The sequence below is a fragment of the Periplaneta americana genome, chromosome 3 (assembly GCF_040183065.1).
Source record: "Periplaneta americana isolate PAMFEO1 chromosome 3, P.americana_PAMFEO1_priV1, whole genome shotgun sequence".
In the NCBI taxonomy this organism is placed as follows: domain Eukaryota; kingdom Metazoa; phylum Arthropoda; class Insecta; order Blattodea; family Blattidae; genus Periplaneta; species Periplaneta americana.
In genome coordinates, this window is record NC_091119.1 from 95,253,129 (window position 1) to 95,269,415 (window position 16,287).

The 16,287-nt window shown below is 36.1% G+C and overlaps 1 long non-coding RNA gene across 1 annotated transcript; it reads left to right on the forward strand.

Moving 5' to 3' along the window:
* Positions 1 to 1,241: 1,241 nt before the first annotated feature.
* LOC138697129 (uncharacterized) lies at positions 1,242 to 14,292 on the forward strand. Its single transcript, XR_011331530.1, has 2 exons — positions 1,242 to 1,553; positions 14,096 to 14,292. It is a non-coding gene; the product is annotated as an uncharacterized lncRNA (long non-coding RNA).
* Positions 14,293 to 16,287: the final 1,995 nt, after the last annotated feature.

A 16,287-nucleotide genomic window follows, 5' to 3' on the forward strand; every position in this document is an offset into this window, starting at 1 on the left:
GATGTGTGTATGATGGGAGGGACTACCTTGCCAGCTGCTTTGTAAACACTGTACTATTCTGTGTGTACTTAACTTCAGAGTAAATATGCCGCAACTTCGAACTCTAGTTATAAGATGTGGGCAGAGACCCGAAGTAAGTATTATATAACCCTACCAGAAAATTATTACCAAAGCTCGGAACTTGGGGACTTGTGTCTTTGCACGTGACTAAGCGACCGGACTTCAATGTCAACAAACTCCCGCTTCCAGCACGGAGGTACTGTCAGGTCTGCTACAAAAGTGGTTTCTGGCTGCAACAACATATTGATAATATTATGGTAGGTTGAAACACGTAATTTCATAGCATACATATAATAAAAATAAACATGAGAAATATATCAAATTTACTGTTCTGCTGTGTACATTTTATTACAGTGTATGACTATCTACATTCGAAGATTTTTCGGTAGCAGACTTAAAATACTGAATGTTTTCACTGTTACTGTTTTCTGTTCGATTTTCAGCAGTTGCTAGCTGATCTCGTATGTGAGAAAGATAAGTATATCCTACATTTTTCTCGAAAATAGTTTTCAATTAGTGTGTCACTACTAGGGCAAGCCCCTCTACGTCTCGATCCATGGCTATGGACAGACTTTTCTACAATTTGAGGGACTACAATGCCTTTCAATGAATTCCGTTTCTAGCCTCTAGTTTGTGTGTGGCACAACTTACAAAATATAAACTCTCCATTCGAAAAAAAATAACATATCTCCTCCGAATTCTCCACGAAATTCTTCATCTTAAATTTAAAACAAAATGTATTTTCAAACTTCTATAATACCCATTCGAAATAACACGTATTTTCTATTTCCTCAAACAGACCGTTTACCTTTAATTCTCTGAATGTCATTAGCTTCGACATAACAGTTTCTTCGTCCGTCTTCCTGTCATTAGTTGTGGCCACTTTCTTAGTACACACGACTGTCCCTGAGCACTTGCAGCGTGAGCTTTGTGTACGTTGTACCTGTAACCTTACTCATGCACACGACACAAGTCCTCAAGTTCCGAGCTTTGGTTATTACTCGTGGCATCGTGACAGAAGTCGGACACATCTGTGTCGTAACACACTGCGCATTCATTACAAGTTCTGATACGGAGAAGAAAAAGGCAACATATAAACAAACATTGAGGGTTTGAGGGGATGAATGATGAACCCCCGAATATGAGGGCTTCTCTTGTAGAGTTCAGTCGTGCATTGCACAGCGAGTGGTACAGTTGTATTCTTGGGACAGTTCAGGCGCCGTAGGTTCTATTAGAGGGTTCAGTCGTGTATTGCATAGCGAGTGGTACAGTTGCATTCTCGCGACATTTCAAGCGCCGTAGGTTGTGTAGTGTTGTGAGTTCCATAACAATGAATGTTCCTAAAAATAAAAAGAAAACGTCGCGAAAATGGACTCGCTCGGGCGAGAAAGAAATAATATACAAAGTAGTGGGATTTTGTAAAGAAGAGACAAGTGAGAAAAAAGTAATTATATCTCTAGAGAAATCAATTTTACTGGCTGCAACAATGTTCGGTAAGTCTGAAAAAACAGTAAAAAAATATTTTGTAAGATTTTGAAAAGGTTAAAAAAAAAACTGCGGGGAAAGTTATAATTCCTCGAAAACAAAGACTTGTCGAAAAAGTAATTTTATATGAATTTTATCAATCTGCTATTCGTAGGAAATTCTTACAATATTATGAATAAAAGAAAGAAATTTCAACTTTGAAATAACTATTCTTATTTGCAAAAAATTAACTTCAGTTTCAGAGATAGATTTCGAAATCATTTGAGAGAAATGGGGTTTCGTTTCCGGAAATGTAAAAACAACAGCCATCTTAACTGAAAGATCCGACATTGTTGCTAGACGTGCGGAGTACTTACGAGCTATTAGAAATAATGAGAAAGGTCCTAATAAACCAGTGGTGTACACTGACGAAACGTGGGTGCATACAAATTACACAGTAAAAAAAATGTTGGCAGCACGAACACATTCCTGGTGTAATGACTAATAACAACGCAGGTCAGAGAACAATTGTTGTTCATGCAGGAGGAACAATTAGTGTTTTATAGAGGGGGCTGAATTAGTTTACGATTCTAAATCTAAGTCGCAAGAGGTCCACACCTGTGGAGTAACGGCTAGCGCGTCTGGCCGCGAAACCAGGTGGCCCGGATTCGATCCCCGGTCGGGACAAGTTACCTGGCTGAGGTTTTTTTTCCGGGGTTTTCCCTCAACCCAATATGAGCAAATGCTGGGTAACTTTCGGTGCTGGACCCCGGACTCATTTCACCGGTATTATCACCTTCATCTCATTCAGACGCTAACTAACCTAAGATGTTGATAAAGCATCGTAAAATAACCTACTAAAAAAAACTAAGTCGCAAGATTACCATGATGACATGAATAGCTCGGATTATTATGATAAATGGGTAGAAGAGAAACTGGTTTCAAATATTGCACCCGAGAGCATTGTTGTTATTGATAACGCACCATACCATACTGATTACATAAATAAAGCCCCCACTACAGCAACTCGCAAAGATGAAATAATATCACTGAGGAAAAAATGTACTTTGACTCACATTTAAGAGACAAACTTTTGCAAATTGTGCGTCGTAATAAATCGCAACCTACTTACAAAGTCGATGCAATTTTAAAACAAAAAGGGTTCACAGTGGTGAGGCTTCCTTCATTGTGATTTAAACCCTATAAAACTTCTTTGGAATCTACTAAAATAAAAAATCGCAGCAAATAATTTAATGCCACAACATTCCCTGAATTAACAAAAACATCTTTACCGAAATAACTCAACAAGATTGGTCAAAAGCTTGCGAGCGTCTAAAACGATTTGAAGACGAATACTGGAAGAGAGATGAGCTAAAATTCCTTTAAAAGATTACCTATAAAATAACTCTAAAATTTAATGAAAATGACCTAATAATTACAAAAAAATTATACATAAAAATTGGAATTTTTATTTTAATTAATAATTGTTTATATTAAACTACTGTACGAAAGTTATAAAGTAAAGATTATTGAATTAATAGGCATACATACTTAATATTTAACAATTGGAAAAGTAGAAAACAAAAACAAAATTAACGAATTAATTGAATTCATTTGGTAATTTTAATTATTTAGAAAATATACAGTCTCAGAACATCATTTTCCTCTTTGGAACCTCTGCAAAGAAAGTAAGAAAAAAAAAAAAAGAACTTGAAATGTTGGATTACAGTAACCAATTAATTTTATTTAAATGTTTTATGAAAAAATAAGCATATGAACTGTAACTTATTCAGCATTGCAGTAGATCACTATGAACATACGGAGATGGTCGAAGGTAAATGACCGCCGATTGTTTGCCAGGACACTTTTGTATATTATAGAGAAGCCCCTCTCCACATCCGAAGAAACAATGGGTGCACACTTGAAGTACACTAGGTCACTGGGGGTGAGTTCTTGTTGAATATCTGATGTGTCAAACACTTTTGAAATTCTGTATAATGTGTTGAAACCCGCGTTTTTCTCAAGGACTCGCTTCAGCTCACTTGCTACCATTTTTCTAACTTTACCTAATCCACTGTCCATATCTAGTTCTATTTTCTTTACAAGTGCCACTGAATCCACTAGACCCATCTCTTTTTCCTGCGCTATAGCTGGTGATATAGACCCAAAATGTGACTTTATGTACTCTAATTTACCCTTCAGTTCATTGTTTGAATACAGTTCTTGAGTATTTTGAATAGACTTCGCATCCTCCGATTTAAGAGCATCGACAACTGTTTTATCAATTTCAAAATTGTCACAATAATAAATGCAGGCATCGATTCAAGTACACCAACGTATGATCACGGGTTCCGGCGGCAAAAGAACGTTCGAAGCTAAGGATTTAAAGAGTTCCCTTCGCGATGGAGCCTTCACAAAGTTTTTTTTTATGTTCGAGACTAGGTCGTCAACTTCAGAAATATGTCCCCTCACTTTGTCCGCTACTCTGTGCAACGCATGAGTCAAACATGTTACATGTATCATCTTAGGATAAAATGACAGGATGAACTTGACTGTTTTTACCTTGTATGGCGCAGCATCAGTGACGAAGAGCAGGACGTCGTCGTGCCGTATGCCATCAGGCCATAGCAGAAACTCGGACTTTTCGAAAAGTCGGCAAATAGTGGAATGGTTGACGGATTCTAGTATTCCTGCTCGAACAGAAATACTTTACCCGGCCTCTAGACTTCTAGCGTCCCCACGATGACATTAGCTACGCACCGGGTTTTGACGTCGGTTGTCCCGTCGATGGAAACAAAAATCTTCTTTCAGTGAACTTGGTTCCCGATTCTTGTCAGAGTGTTATCGTAGTATACAGGCAGGCTACATAGTTCTTTCTCAAAGTGGATTCGTCAGGGATGGAACGACCTGTATGCCGCTCCAGAAAGTCCTTGTTGAATTTACTGTTCGATAATTTCCACAAAGGAATATTAACTGAAGCAAGAACATTGCACAAATCCGTGAAAACATGGAAGATGCAATATTGCTGCACGGTGAACCGCTTATCCGCTGATACTTTAACTTCACACACTTTGCAAAATAAAATTTCACCATCTGTAAAGAATATTTCCTCACCGAACTTTGAAACAAGTTGTCTTAAATTCCATGCTTTGGAAGGTTTAATCTTAGGCATAATAACGTTAATATTGGAACGGATTAGCTTTTAAAATACTTTTCTTTTTTAACAGTACCGGTAACTAAAATATAGCACGTATGGGCGAATCCAGAAATGCATATAGAGTGTTAGTTGGGAGGCCAGAGGGGAAAAGACCTTTGGGGTGGCCGAGACGTAGATGGGAAGATAATATTAAAATGGATTTGAGGGAGGTGAGATATGATGGTAGAGACTGGACTAATCTTGCTCAGAATAGGGACCAATGGCGGGCTTATGTGAGGGCGGCAATGAACCTCCGGGTTCCTTAAAAGCCAGTAAGTAAGTAAGTAAGTAAGGTAACTAAAATATTGTTACTGGAACTTTCTATACTGAAAACTTTATTGCAACTGAAGATTAAACGGTTTCATAATCGCGTTCGCATAAGAAGGAATGTCTCATTGTTGTAAATTATAAATTAGAATTATAAATTTCATTGTTGCAAAGTGTGTCACAAGAGAAAAATTCGTATATTATAGTCGCGTCGCTCTTACTTCCGGCAGCCAATCACGTTGCAGATCGGCTACATTTAAATGTAGGCCAAGCCTTTAAGTAATTTGCGGAGATCAACAAATTCTCGCTGCACATACAGATTCCAACTCAATACAGGACATGTAGGTAGGCCTACTGCTCTCCTACCCGGTCTCTTGAATCCAAATTTTCTCTTTGTGTCATATAAATCCTATTTTTTTGTTCTATTTCCATAGAAAGGCGCGTTATTTTTTTTAATAAATTCGTTTATAGGACTTTTAAGCTCTATTTTTTTCTGAATGAGTTTTGAATTTGGAGTTCCATTCTTAGATATTAATAACTTAGGGGAAATAGTCTACTGTCTGCTTTATTGTTCTTTTTGGTAATATCTGGAAATACGTTAATTCTCGTAAAGATTAGATATTTTAAGCTTTAACTTGTTTTTCCAAATACATTTTCGATTTGCGGTATGCTATAGTTTTTATTATGTAATATATAATTAATTTACTTTACACAAACATTTTGGAAGTAGCTTGTATCATCAATTTAATACCCAAGAAGAAAATATCTGAAAAAAATATATAAGAGCAGTTTTTTAGTAAATAGCTATTTCGTTTCACTTTTTCGAATAAAGTCATTAATAGACGGCGGTCTTGGGACTCTTTACAGCGGCAATAGGTTGATGCACAACGGAGCTTAGACATGTGACGTTACTCTCAGAGGTACAGTTACCCTGAAAAAGAATGAGACGATTCTTGGTCGTCGGAAGTTAAAGTTCCACAGCGCGGTTCACTCGATATCGACGTAGGTATACATAACATGACAAATAGTACAAGAATTGTTACAAGGACCACAACAAGGACACGGACCAGAATAAGGATCACGAAGAAGACTGCCATTTAAGGCCAGGATTTCACAACATAGCTCGAGTCACAAAATATCATTGCTTCTCTGTACCGAATGGCAAATGCCTGCTAAGGGATCTACATTCTGGACTGCTGCTGTCACTGTCTTGTCTCGTTAGCTCATATAGTAGCGTGTCGGTTCCACTGTAAAACCGAAACGTCTCGTGTTCGATTCCAGGTAAAACTTTTTTTTATTGAGGTGTAATTAATTTGTTCAGAGTTCCTCGACTGTCTAAATTGTCAAAAATATGGAATAATTTATGCCCAATTTCTGGGTCTTACAAGTGGGCTGAAACTCGTCAAAAAAAAAAATCTTACTTGGAAGTTAAAAGTATTCTTCCTCAAACAAAAATCATAAGAAACAAAAAGAGACCTGTTAACTTAATATCTTGTCCACATGCCATCAGCTTCTATTACAGCTCTAAGTCGATCCGGCATGGATGTCACGAGATTGTGAAATAAGTTCTGATCTCCGGCGAGATCTTCCCAGGTGTCAACAACTTGATCCCACAATTCGTCTCGATTTTGAGGGCTTCGGTGGGCATAGGTGACTATCCTTCTCTTTTTCAATTCCGCCCATAAATTTTTGATGACATTCAAATCAGGTGACTTCGGAGGCCAATTAATGAGTTCGATCTCGGGTCTACTTTGAAACCCTCTTTGAATGCTTGCGGCATAGTGCACGGGATGGTTATCCTGTTGGAACAGCAATGCTCCTTCGGGAAAACGTTCTAGGGGCGGAAGGAAGGAATATATTTTCCAGAATGTGCTCGTAAGTTCCCGTATTAAACCGGCCATCGATGCGTTCTATAACGCTAGGTTCATCGTAAGACATCCACCCTAACACGATATCACAGTCTATATACAGTCACGAAGCTTGAGTTTTGAGGGTGCTAGAAACAATAGACTGTGACGGTACTATTTTTCATTGACTGTAATGAGGCGATATTAGCGATCCTAGTGGTGAGCAACAATTTAATGTTTGCATATTTACTACGTATTGAGCTTCGCGACTGTATATACTAGACTGTGACAATATGCTAAAGCGCCCCGATCTTTCACGTCGGTGCACATAGCGCTGATCATGTGGGAGACCATCCTCACGATAGACACGGACAGGACTTTCGTAATCACTCGAGATGGTTGTTTCGTCGGAGAAAATTACATTTCTCCAATCGAAATCCACTCGATTGGTAACGAAGGCAAGACGGTCGACAGCTTGTGCTTCCCCCAATATTTCCATTTGCGCAGCCCTCCGGCTCCTAATACCGCGGTTTCTCAACCTGCTGATCACAGTCTGTGAAGAACCGGGAAAGTTAGATGCTGCTCTTATTTCGTTGGCAGTCCGAAAGGGGTCCTGTCGAACTTCCTCGAATAAGAGAGCATCCTCTTCCAATGAAGAAATCCGGGGACGCCCAGGAATAGGGCGATTTTCGACCTCCCCTGAATTTTGGTAACGATGAACCCACCTCTCGGCTGTACTTCCAGAAACACCGACCAAACGGCCAGCAGATCTAGCCCCATATCCAGCCTCAACTAGAGCTATAACTTGCTGTCTCATGTCACGTCGGTTCGCCATTAAGATGAGAAATGAGGGATGATGATAATACTTTAGTGTAGACAATGACTATTTAACGTGATATAGAATTATTGAAATAAGGGTCATCTTGCACAGTAAGAGTTAATAAATCAACTCTAACTTAAATATTTAAATAACAGGATATAACAGGAAGTGCAATCGTTGCGAAGCTAATCAAATTAAATCTAATTACATTAAGTAAACAAACCCCAAGTTATGACCCCACATTGCTACATCTAAATTGTAGGTTATTAACATAAGCATTGAATAGGTCTGTGCTTATGTGTTGGACGACAAAACCAAACATCGAAAAGTTCGAATCTTGCCGAGGAATGTAACTTCTTGCTTTTTATAATGTAAATCAGACTTCTAACTACAATCATTCATATTTCTTAATATTTATAGCCAACATTGAATTTGTAAAGAAAAGACTTTAGAAATCTCATATGGAATTTGTGATCTGTAGTGACATAGACATTGATTATCTCTCGGAACTTTTCCGCAAAAGTAAATTAAATTCACTCCTTGAAACTGGAAATCTTAATCTTAGACTCATTTCCCCACCAGCATACAAGCTGAAGTAGCATAGCCATTGATAAAAGTTTTGTACACTGAATTAGACTGAATTCCTATTCGGCAGCACCTATAATCAATGGCTTGTATGAACATGATAAACAAACCCTGTTTCCAATGTTACTGATCAATTTCAAAATATTAATTTAAAAACTAAAAAAGGGTCGTAAATGCTGTATCTAGTGATTATTTACATTTATATCTACAAAATGAATCTTGGAAAAACGTATATGTTACTGGTACTACTGATATTAAGAGTAAATGTATTGTATTTTTCACTTCATTTCAGAATCACTTCAGTGGATGTTCTCCACTCAATGTTGTGAAAAAATTCAAAAGTAAAATCATGTAGATAATGCAGGGACTTAAAAATCTCATGTATTAAAAAGAAGAATCTATATGTAATGAGCTGCAATGTAACTATCCTCATATTCTTAAATACTACAAGAAGTACAGTGTAATTTATCAAAATTTATGAAAGAGGGAAATAGAACACATTTGATTAGAAAAGCACAAAATCCAGATAATGCAATTAAAGCGATTCGGAATATTATTAAAGTTAAACTTGTAGATATCATAAGAAAATATTTTTTCATTAAAATTAGTGATTATAAAGTAGAGGATGCCAAATCTATTGCAAATTCTTTTAACGTCTTACAGTATATAGTACGAAATATTATTGACAACTTAAACATTCAAGATTTTGCAAAAGATACTGCAATTAGTTACTTAACACATGCATTTAATAGTTAGTATTAATATATGTAATTAATCAATAACTGCAACAGTGCTTATACATTCAATCATGACATGAATTAAATTGAATGCACATTAAATTAAACACGTAGATAAAATAGTTAAAATCAACTGAAGGGGTGAGAATGAAATAATCCAAAGCCACACTTTTAACAAAAATTGTTTTGTGCGAGTGCATTTATTACACATATGGGAAAGCTACTAATAAAATATTGTAATAATTACTCAACAAATGACATGGCCTAAGGACTCTAAACCTTTGTAATCGTTTGTCTGTGTGGCTTAGGAATATATTTTTAATTTTATTTTGTTCGTTTTTAATATATATATATATATATATATATATATATATATATATATATATATATATATATATATGCATTTATATTGTATGTGTGTGTATAAATACATTCATTAGATTAACGTTTATAATATTATAACTTGTAATTTTGTAATTTCTGTGATCATTAACACTTAATCTGAGGACTTTGTAAAACTCTATTTCAATGTTATTTAGAAAAAAAAATCGTTGATATAGACTAAGAATCGAACTCGCTCTCTTCTACACAACACGCAGAGATCTTAGCGTCTGAGCTATTGCAACGACACGAAAGCTTTACTTTCTGTGCGGAGTGTCGATCTAGTCATGAAGGTCCATTGTCGATTTAACTACACGATTTACGTATATATTTATCTCTTATTTACGTAATATTATCATATTTTTTGCAGTTTTTGAAGTGAATTCTGGAACGATGCTAGTAACAAACCAAATAGCTTGAATCCAAGTAACTCAATATCCGTTATCTTGTGTATCAATGCTCTGGTCTCTGATCATGCGCAGTGTTTTACATCTGAGACTTAGGAATATTCAATCGTCTCATTCCTTTTCAGGAATAATGTACATTTTGTTAAGATCGCAAAATGACTGTCAGCCGTCCCGTTGCGCGCTGTAGGAACCGAACCTAAGCCAGCAGAGTACTGTGCACAGTCATAGTGAACAGTTATCTGATGGTAGTGTCGAGGTTGTTTGTCATAGTGTTTACGTATACAATAGAGCGTCTCGTTTAGGCACAGTGAAAACGTAAACAAAGTGCAGGTAATGTGTGGGGAAGGTCGAGCCGCACGATAAACACGAGGGATGCACAAGGTTTTAGTTACAGTTAATTATTTTAATTATTATTAATTGACATTATATTTTCCAAAAACACACAAAATAAAGGAACACAAATTGCATAATTGCATAACACATTTTAACAAACAAGGAATTGTAATGTTCAAATAATTCAATATAAGAAATCAAATTTTGCTACTTAGTCTATATGATGATGTTTTCAAGCAGCATTTTTACGGTCATGAATTTCATTCTCTGTATGTCTAACATAATATCACCGTCTTCTGTACTTACCTGAATAAATTGAACTTTGATAAGGGATAATTATTATGTTTAGGAAATAGTGTTGTCACTTCAAACCAATATGCTGTAGTTTTGTTAATTGGGCCACAGAAGACGGTGATATTATGTTAGTCATACAGAGAATGAAATTTATGACCGTAAAAATGCTGCTTGAAAGTAACATAATATAAGTAGCAAAATTTGATTTGTTATATTGAATTATTTCAACATTGCAATTGCTTGTTTGTTAAAATGTGTGTATCATAAAATTATGCAATTTGTGTTCTTTTGTTTTGTGTGTTTAATGTTCCGCCATAAATGTTGTAACTAAAACCTTGTGCATCCCTCGTGTTTATCGTACGGCTCGTCTTCCCCCACACGTTACCTGCATTTTCTTTACGTTTTCACTGTGCCTAAACGAGACGCTCTACTGTATTCGATAACGTGTACAAGTGCAATGTCGAAACATCAATGGCATTACACTTATTTGCATTCACCATTGACATCCTGTGATGTTGAACGGTCGTTCTCAAAAAATAAAAACTGTTTGAGTGATCGCCGCAGGACGTTTCAGTTCGCAAATCTTCGGATGTATTTTGTTGTTCATTGTAATGCCGGCAACGAAACCGAAGAAGACGGAACCTTGCATGTATAAGGCATGTATTCATGTACTTTGTTTTCAATCATAACCAGATTGTATTACCTTTGTTTATGTCCGCAGTGTGTGCCCAGTACCGAGTGTGTAAAAGCTATAGTCAATGCTTGCGTACATTGATTGTCAAAGTATCCCGGTTCCACCCTCTAGTCATTAATATTTAATAAAATTTTACTACTTAACGTACGCATTATTCTCGGTTAAATTGCCTCGTAAACATTACATTATCATCAGGCTTAGGATCCGAGACAACTTAAGAATGAAGTGAAGTTACAGTGCAACGGAGTATAGATGAAGTGAGATGGCACGTTGAGTTTTGTTTATCTGTGCGTTAGTGTAAAATCCGGTTCATGACCAGAGGTACAGTATTCTTCCGTCTCTCCCTACGAAACGAACTCAGGCCATTACAGTGCATTTTCAATTCATGGTGAAGTTTTTTTCGAACTAGTTGCAAGTATGTACTACATGGTTGTTCATTGTAACGATAGCGACTTCAACGTCGCCGAGGGACATGAAAACTTGTGAGGTATGTATCCTACTTCATTTTCCACCGTCACTAGATTGTACTGTACTATTAACAGTAGAATATAACTCTGCACATTGACGTCGTTGTTTACATTCACAGTATGTCTATCTACTATGTTCAAGGAACTCTATATCTGGGTAGTCAAGCTGTGCAAAAATTGGTTGCTAAAGTGTCCCGGATCGATGTCAGTCTTACACGTTTGCCAAGTTTACCATCAAGGAAAAGTCTCTGGTACTCATTTCTTTTAGGGGCTGAATAAACTCCAGTCAATGACTCAAGCACTAGAGCGTTGGTCTTATACAGGTGATCCGGGTTCAATCCTCAGCCAAGTTGTGATAAAATTTGTGGTGTACAGGACAGACGTTTCATAGGTTCTTTTTCGGAGTACTCCCGTTTTCCTCTATCATTCCATAACACTCACTCCATCACATAATATCATCTGCAACGGTTAAAAATAGGCTGGCGTTAAGTCTTCGGAGTAGTACAGGTTTGCGTTGCTGATAAAGGCTTGCGGCTCTCACATGCTCTTACATTGTAAACATGAAGATGATCACAATTGTTGAACATAACATAAATACAGCAATCTTTATCTTGAAGTTAAGTTACAAGGAAGTTCCTGTATGCATAACAATCTCGACTGATGTGACTGTACGAAAAATTTGATACAGCGTTACTAGTCGACGTAATTAATTTCGGCTCACAAAATACCAGCTCTATTCAAATGTTCCTTGTCGTTTGATTTTTCTTTACTTTCTCCTACTTGTTTCTGCTATAGAAAACGGCATAATCCCATAATTGAAACAGCTTTTGACATTATCATTCTTAACAATAAAATAAACTAAAATGCTACCAATTCTTGCGCGTAAGTATATATATATATATAATGGTTTATTTAACGACGCTCGCAACTGCAGAGGTTATATCAGCGTCGCCGATGTGTCGGAATTTTGTCCCGCAGGAGTTCTAATTTTACATGCCAGTAAATCTATTGACATGAGCACACTTAAATGCCATCGACCTGGTGCGGGATCGAACCCGGAACCTCGAGCATAGTAGGCCAGCGCTATACCAATTACGCTACTGAAGCCGACTATATATACAGAGTGTTAAGAAAAAAGTATCCAATATTTTAGGAGGTGATAGTATGCTTCAAAACAAGAAAATGTCTAAGTAAACATCGGTCCTACAACACATACTTTCTGAGATCTGAACACTTGTTCATAGGAGGTGTTCAATGTGACGTCCATTCATGGCAATGCATTTCTCTGCCCTACAATACAGCAGACTACCAGATAATCCTACCGTAGTTGACGCCCCTGGCATGGAATAATGATGATACGTTGCAAGGAATACTGAACACAAAAGTCTGATTGCGGATATGAGCGGGGTTCAGCAGAGATGATGATGTGAATTTTCGTAATCAGCATGTGTATGCTGATAAGATCCCCTGCAGTTGAAGAAACAATGCATCAGCACCGATTCTCAATCAATTTATGGGCAGGCTTTCTTGGTGATAGATTAATAGGGCCATACGTGCTACCACAGAGATTAACTGGGGATCGTTATCAGGACTTTCTTATTAACATATTAAAACAAATTTCAAAGAGTGCGTGATTCTTTACACCTAAGGGCAGAGGAATGCATTGCCATGAATGGACAGCACATTGAGCACCTCCTATGAACAAGTGTCAGATCTCAGAAAGTATTTGTTGTAGGACTCGTGTATATTAGACATTATTTTCTTGTTTTGATGCATACTATGACCTCCTAAAATATTGGATACTTTTTTTAACACCTTATATATATATATATTATATATATATATTATATATATATATATATATATATATATATATATATAGAGGGAAGTGAGACGGTATGCGACGGTATGGAATACCGCCACTGGTGTCTATGGAGAGAAAACATACCGTTAGTGAAAAATGACATACTGTTACTGTAAAAATGTGATCCGTAAAAAATTGTTTATAAATTTCTTCACAGCAAAGAGTATTATCTGTTTGCTTCGTAAATCTAAACCACAGCCTTCTACTGTATTCAACGTTTATTTGATAAGTCAACCCCTGGAATGCTTATAGCAGTAGTATTTCAAGTATAGAAGACTGCGGTCTATAGCTAGTGGTGGTCATTGTTGCCTTGACTTGTCATTTTTGTTGTTGTTGCATTTTTTATTAATAATTAAGTAAGGCACTTTGAAGCTTTAACATTATTTTAAATACGATGAAAGAGTAATGGAACGGAGAAAAATTCTCTCCGGCACCGGGATTTGAACCCGGGTTTTCAACTCTACGTGCTGATGCTTTATCCACTAAGCCACACCGGATACCCATCCCGGTGTCGGACAGAATCCTCTCAGTTTATATATATATATAAACTTTCTAATTAAAGGCACTGGACTAAGACGAATAGGGTCTACTTTTTTTTACTTGGTTATTTAACGACGGTGTATCGAATAGCATCTACTACACCCACGATTTCACCTCATCCTGTTTTTAACCATTGCAGATGATAGATGAAGTGAAGAGGAGGTGTGGAGTGTTGGTGGATTGATAGAGGGAAACGACAGTACTCCGAGAAAAACTTTCTGCAACATCGAAGTCGTCCACCACAAATTCCATCATGACCTAGCCGAGAATCGAACCAGGATGGAAGACCAACACAATAGCGTTAAGCCACACACGCGGTGAAATGATTTATTAAATGTATGTATGTATGTATGTATGTATGTATGTATGTATGTATGTATGTATGTATATATATATATATATATATATATATAATATTTTAATAACCTCCTTTTTCTTATGTTTCTTCATAACTTGTAACCGAATTTACATGGGTGCTTGGTATCAATATTCACATGAAGACATTAGTAATTACACTAACTGGTAATTGAAAATATTATATATAAACTATTGTATACAGTGTGTTAATTAAGTATGGAATATTGCTAATAAATCTTTATATATTCATTTCATGAAAAAAATACCAATAACAAAAGTTGTTGTAGATATCTAACTAAAACTTACGGCTGTGGTCTCACAAAAGTATTGATTCATGTACAGGGTGTGGCAAAAAAATAATACTTTTTTTAAATGACACCTTGTATTAAATTTTACATATTTGAAATCTTCATTTAATTTTACATACAAATAGAAGTTTGACTCAGCATAAATGATGAATACTGTCTTGTAAATGTTATGGTTCTTTCAAATGCTTTGATAATGTAACACAAAATAAGTGTGTGTATTCATAGGATTAAGCCATGAAACAAACAAAACAATAATATAACTGTTCAGAGAATGTTTAAAATTATCGTTCTTTCAAGTGCTTTGATATGTAACACAAAATAAATGTGTGTATTCATATGGAGTAGGCCATTAAACAAACAAAACTATAACATAAATCAACAATGAGTCCATTTCCGGCACACCGGCGACCTCTGTAGTTGCGATAAACCATAATTTAGAATTTTTTTTTTTTAATATCGTGGAGCAACAGTAACAATAGTAATATGCGTTACAAGAGCGGTATGTTGAAGTTTTCATGTTCGAGGAAAAGTTTAAAAAAGCGAAACGTAGTTGAGCTTTTTTAATTTCCGAGAATTGAAAGAAAACATACCGCTCGTGTATCGTACATTATTTTGTGCGAAGATCGTTTATTACATACCTGAAAGAGGAATTTCTAATTAGTTGCAATGAAATCTCCATCTTGGTTTCTGTTCAATGACGGCAAATTTGCAAAACAAAAATATCTATCTTCAACATTGTTGCTTTAAAATATTTTCTGTGTTTACTATACTCCAGCAGGCCGTGATATATGTCTGTCTTCCCCCCCCCCAGTCTATGATGAGTCTGAATCTTGATTTTTTCACGGCTTCGTTAATGTTACTTGCATCACGAATGCAGTAACCAAAGACGTTATATAGTATACGACAGTAACTTTAGTGGAGTAAGTTGTAGAGTTTACTTAATTTTTGCAAATATTTAAAAACAATAATTAACAGTGCAATTTAGGTGAAATTGCAGTGGTAAGTTTCCAATTTATAATTATTACTATATTGAACGTCTCTAAAAATATGTTAAAAGCTTAAAGCAGTAAAATCAATATGTCACTTAAGCGGTAAGAAGAGGGAAATTGTTATGTGTGTTAGGTTGAGAATACTGAATGTGGAATTTTAGACTTTCCGCGGATTGGTTTTGTGCGGAAACCAAGAAAATACGCACGATCTCGCACAAAAATAAATAACACTCGGAAGGAAATTAAACGCAGAATAAATATGAGAAATGCCTGTTATTATTTGTTTAGAAGCTTTCGTCATCCAGTCTGCTCTAAAATTAGAATTTATAAAACAGTTATATTACCGGTTGTTCTGTATGGTTGTGAAACTTGAACTCTTACTTTGAGAGAGGAACAGAGACTAAGAGTGTTCGAGAATAAGTGCTTAGGAAAATATTTGGGGCTAAGAGGGAATACTTACAGAAGAATGGAGAAAGTTACACAACGCAGAACTGCACGCATTATATTCTTCACCTGACATAATTAGAAATATTAAAATTTGAAAGGCATGTTGGTCCGAAAAGTAACAAATTTAAAGAAATAAATATCAAAAGTCCTTCAATAACTGTCTATTCAAAATACAAAATATTACATAGGTTACATGAACGTATCTTTGACTAGCGCTTTCGCTATTATAA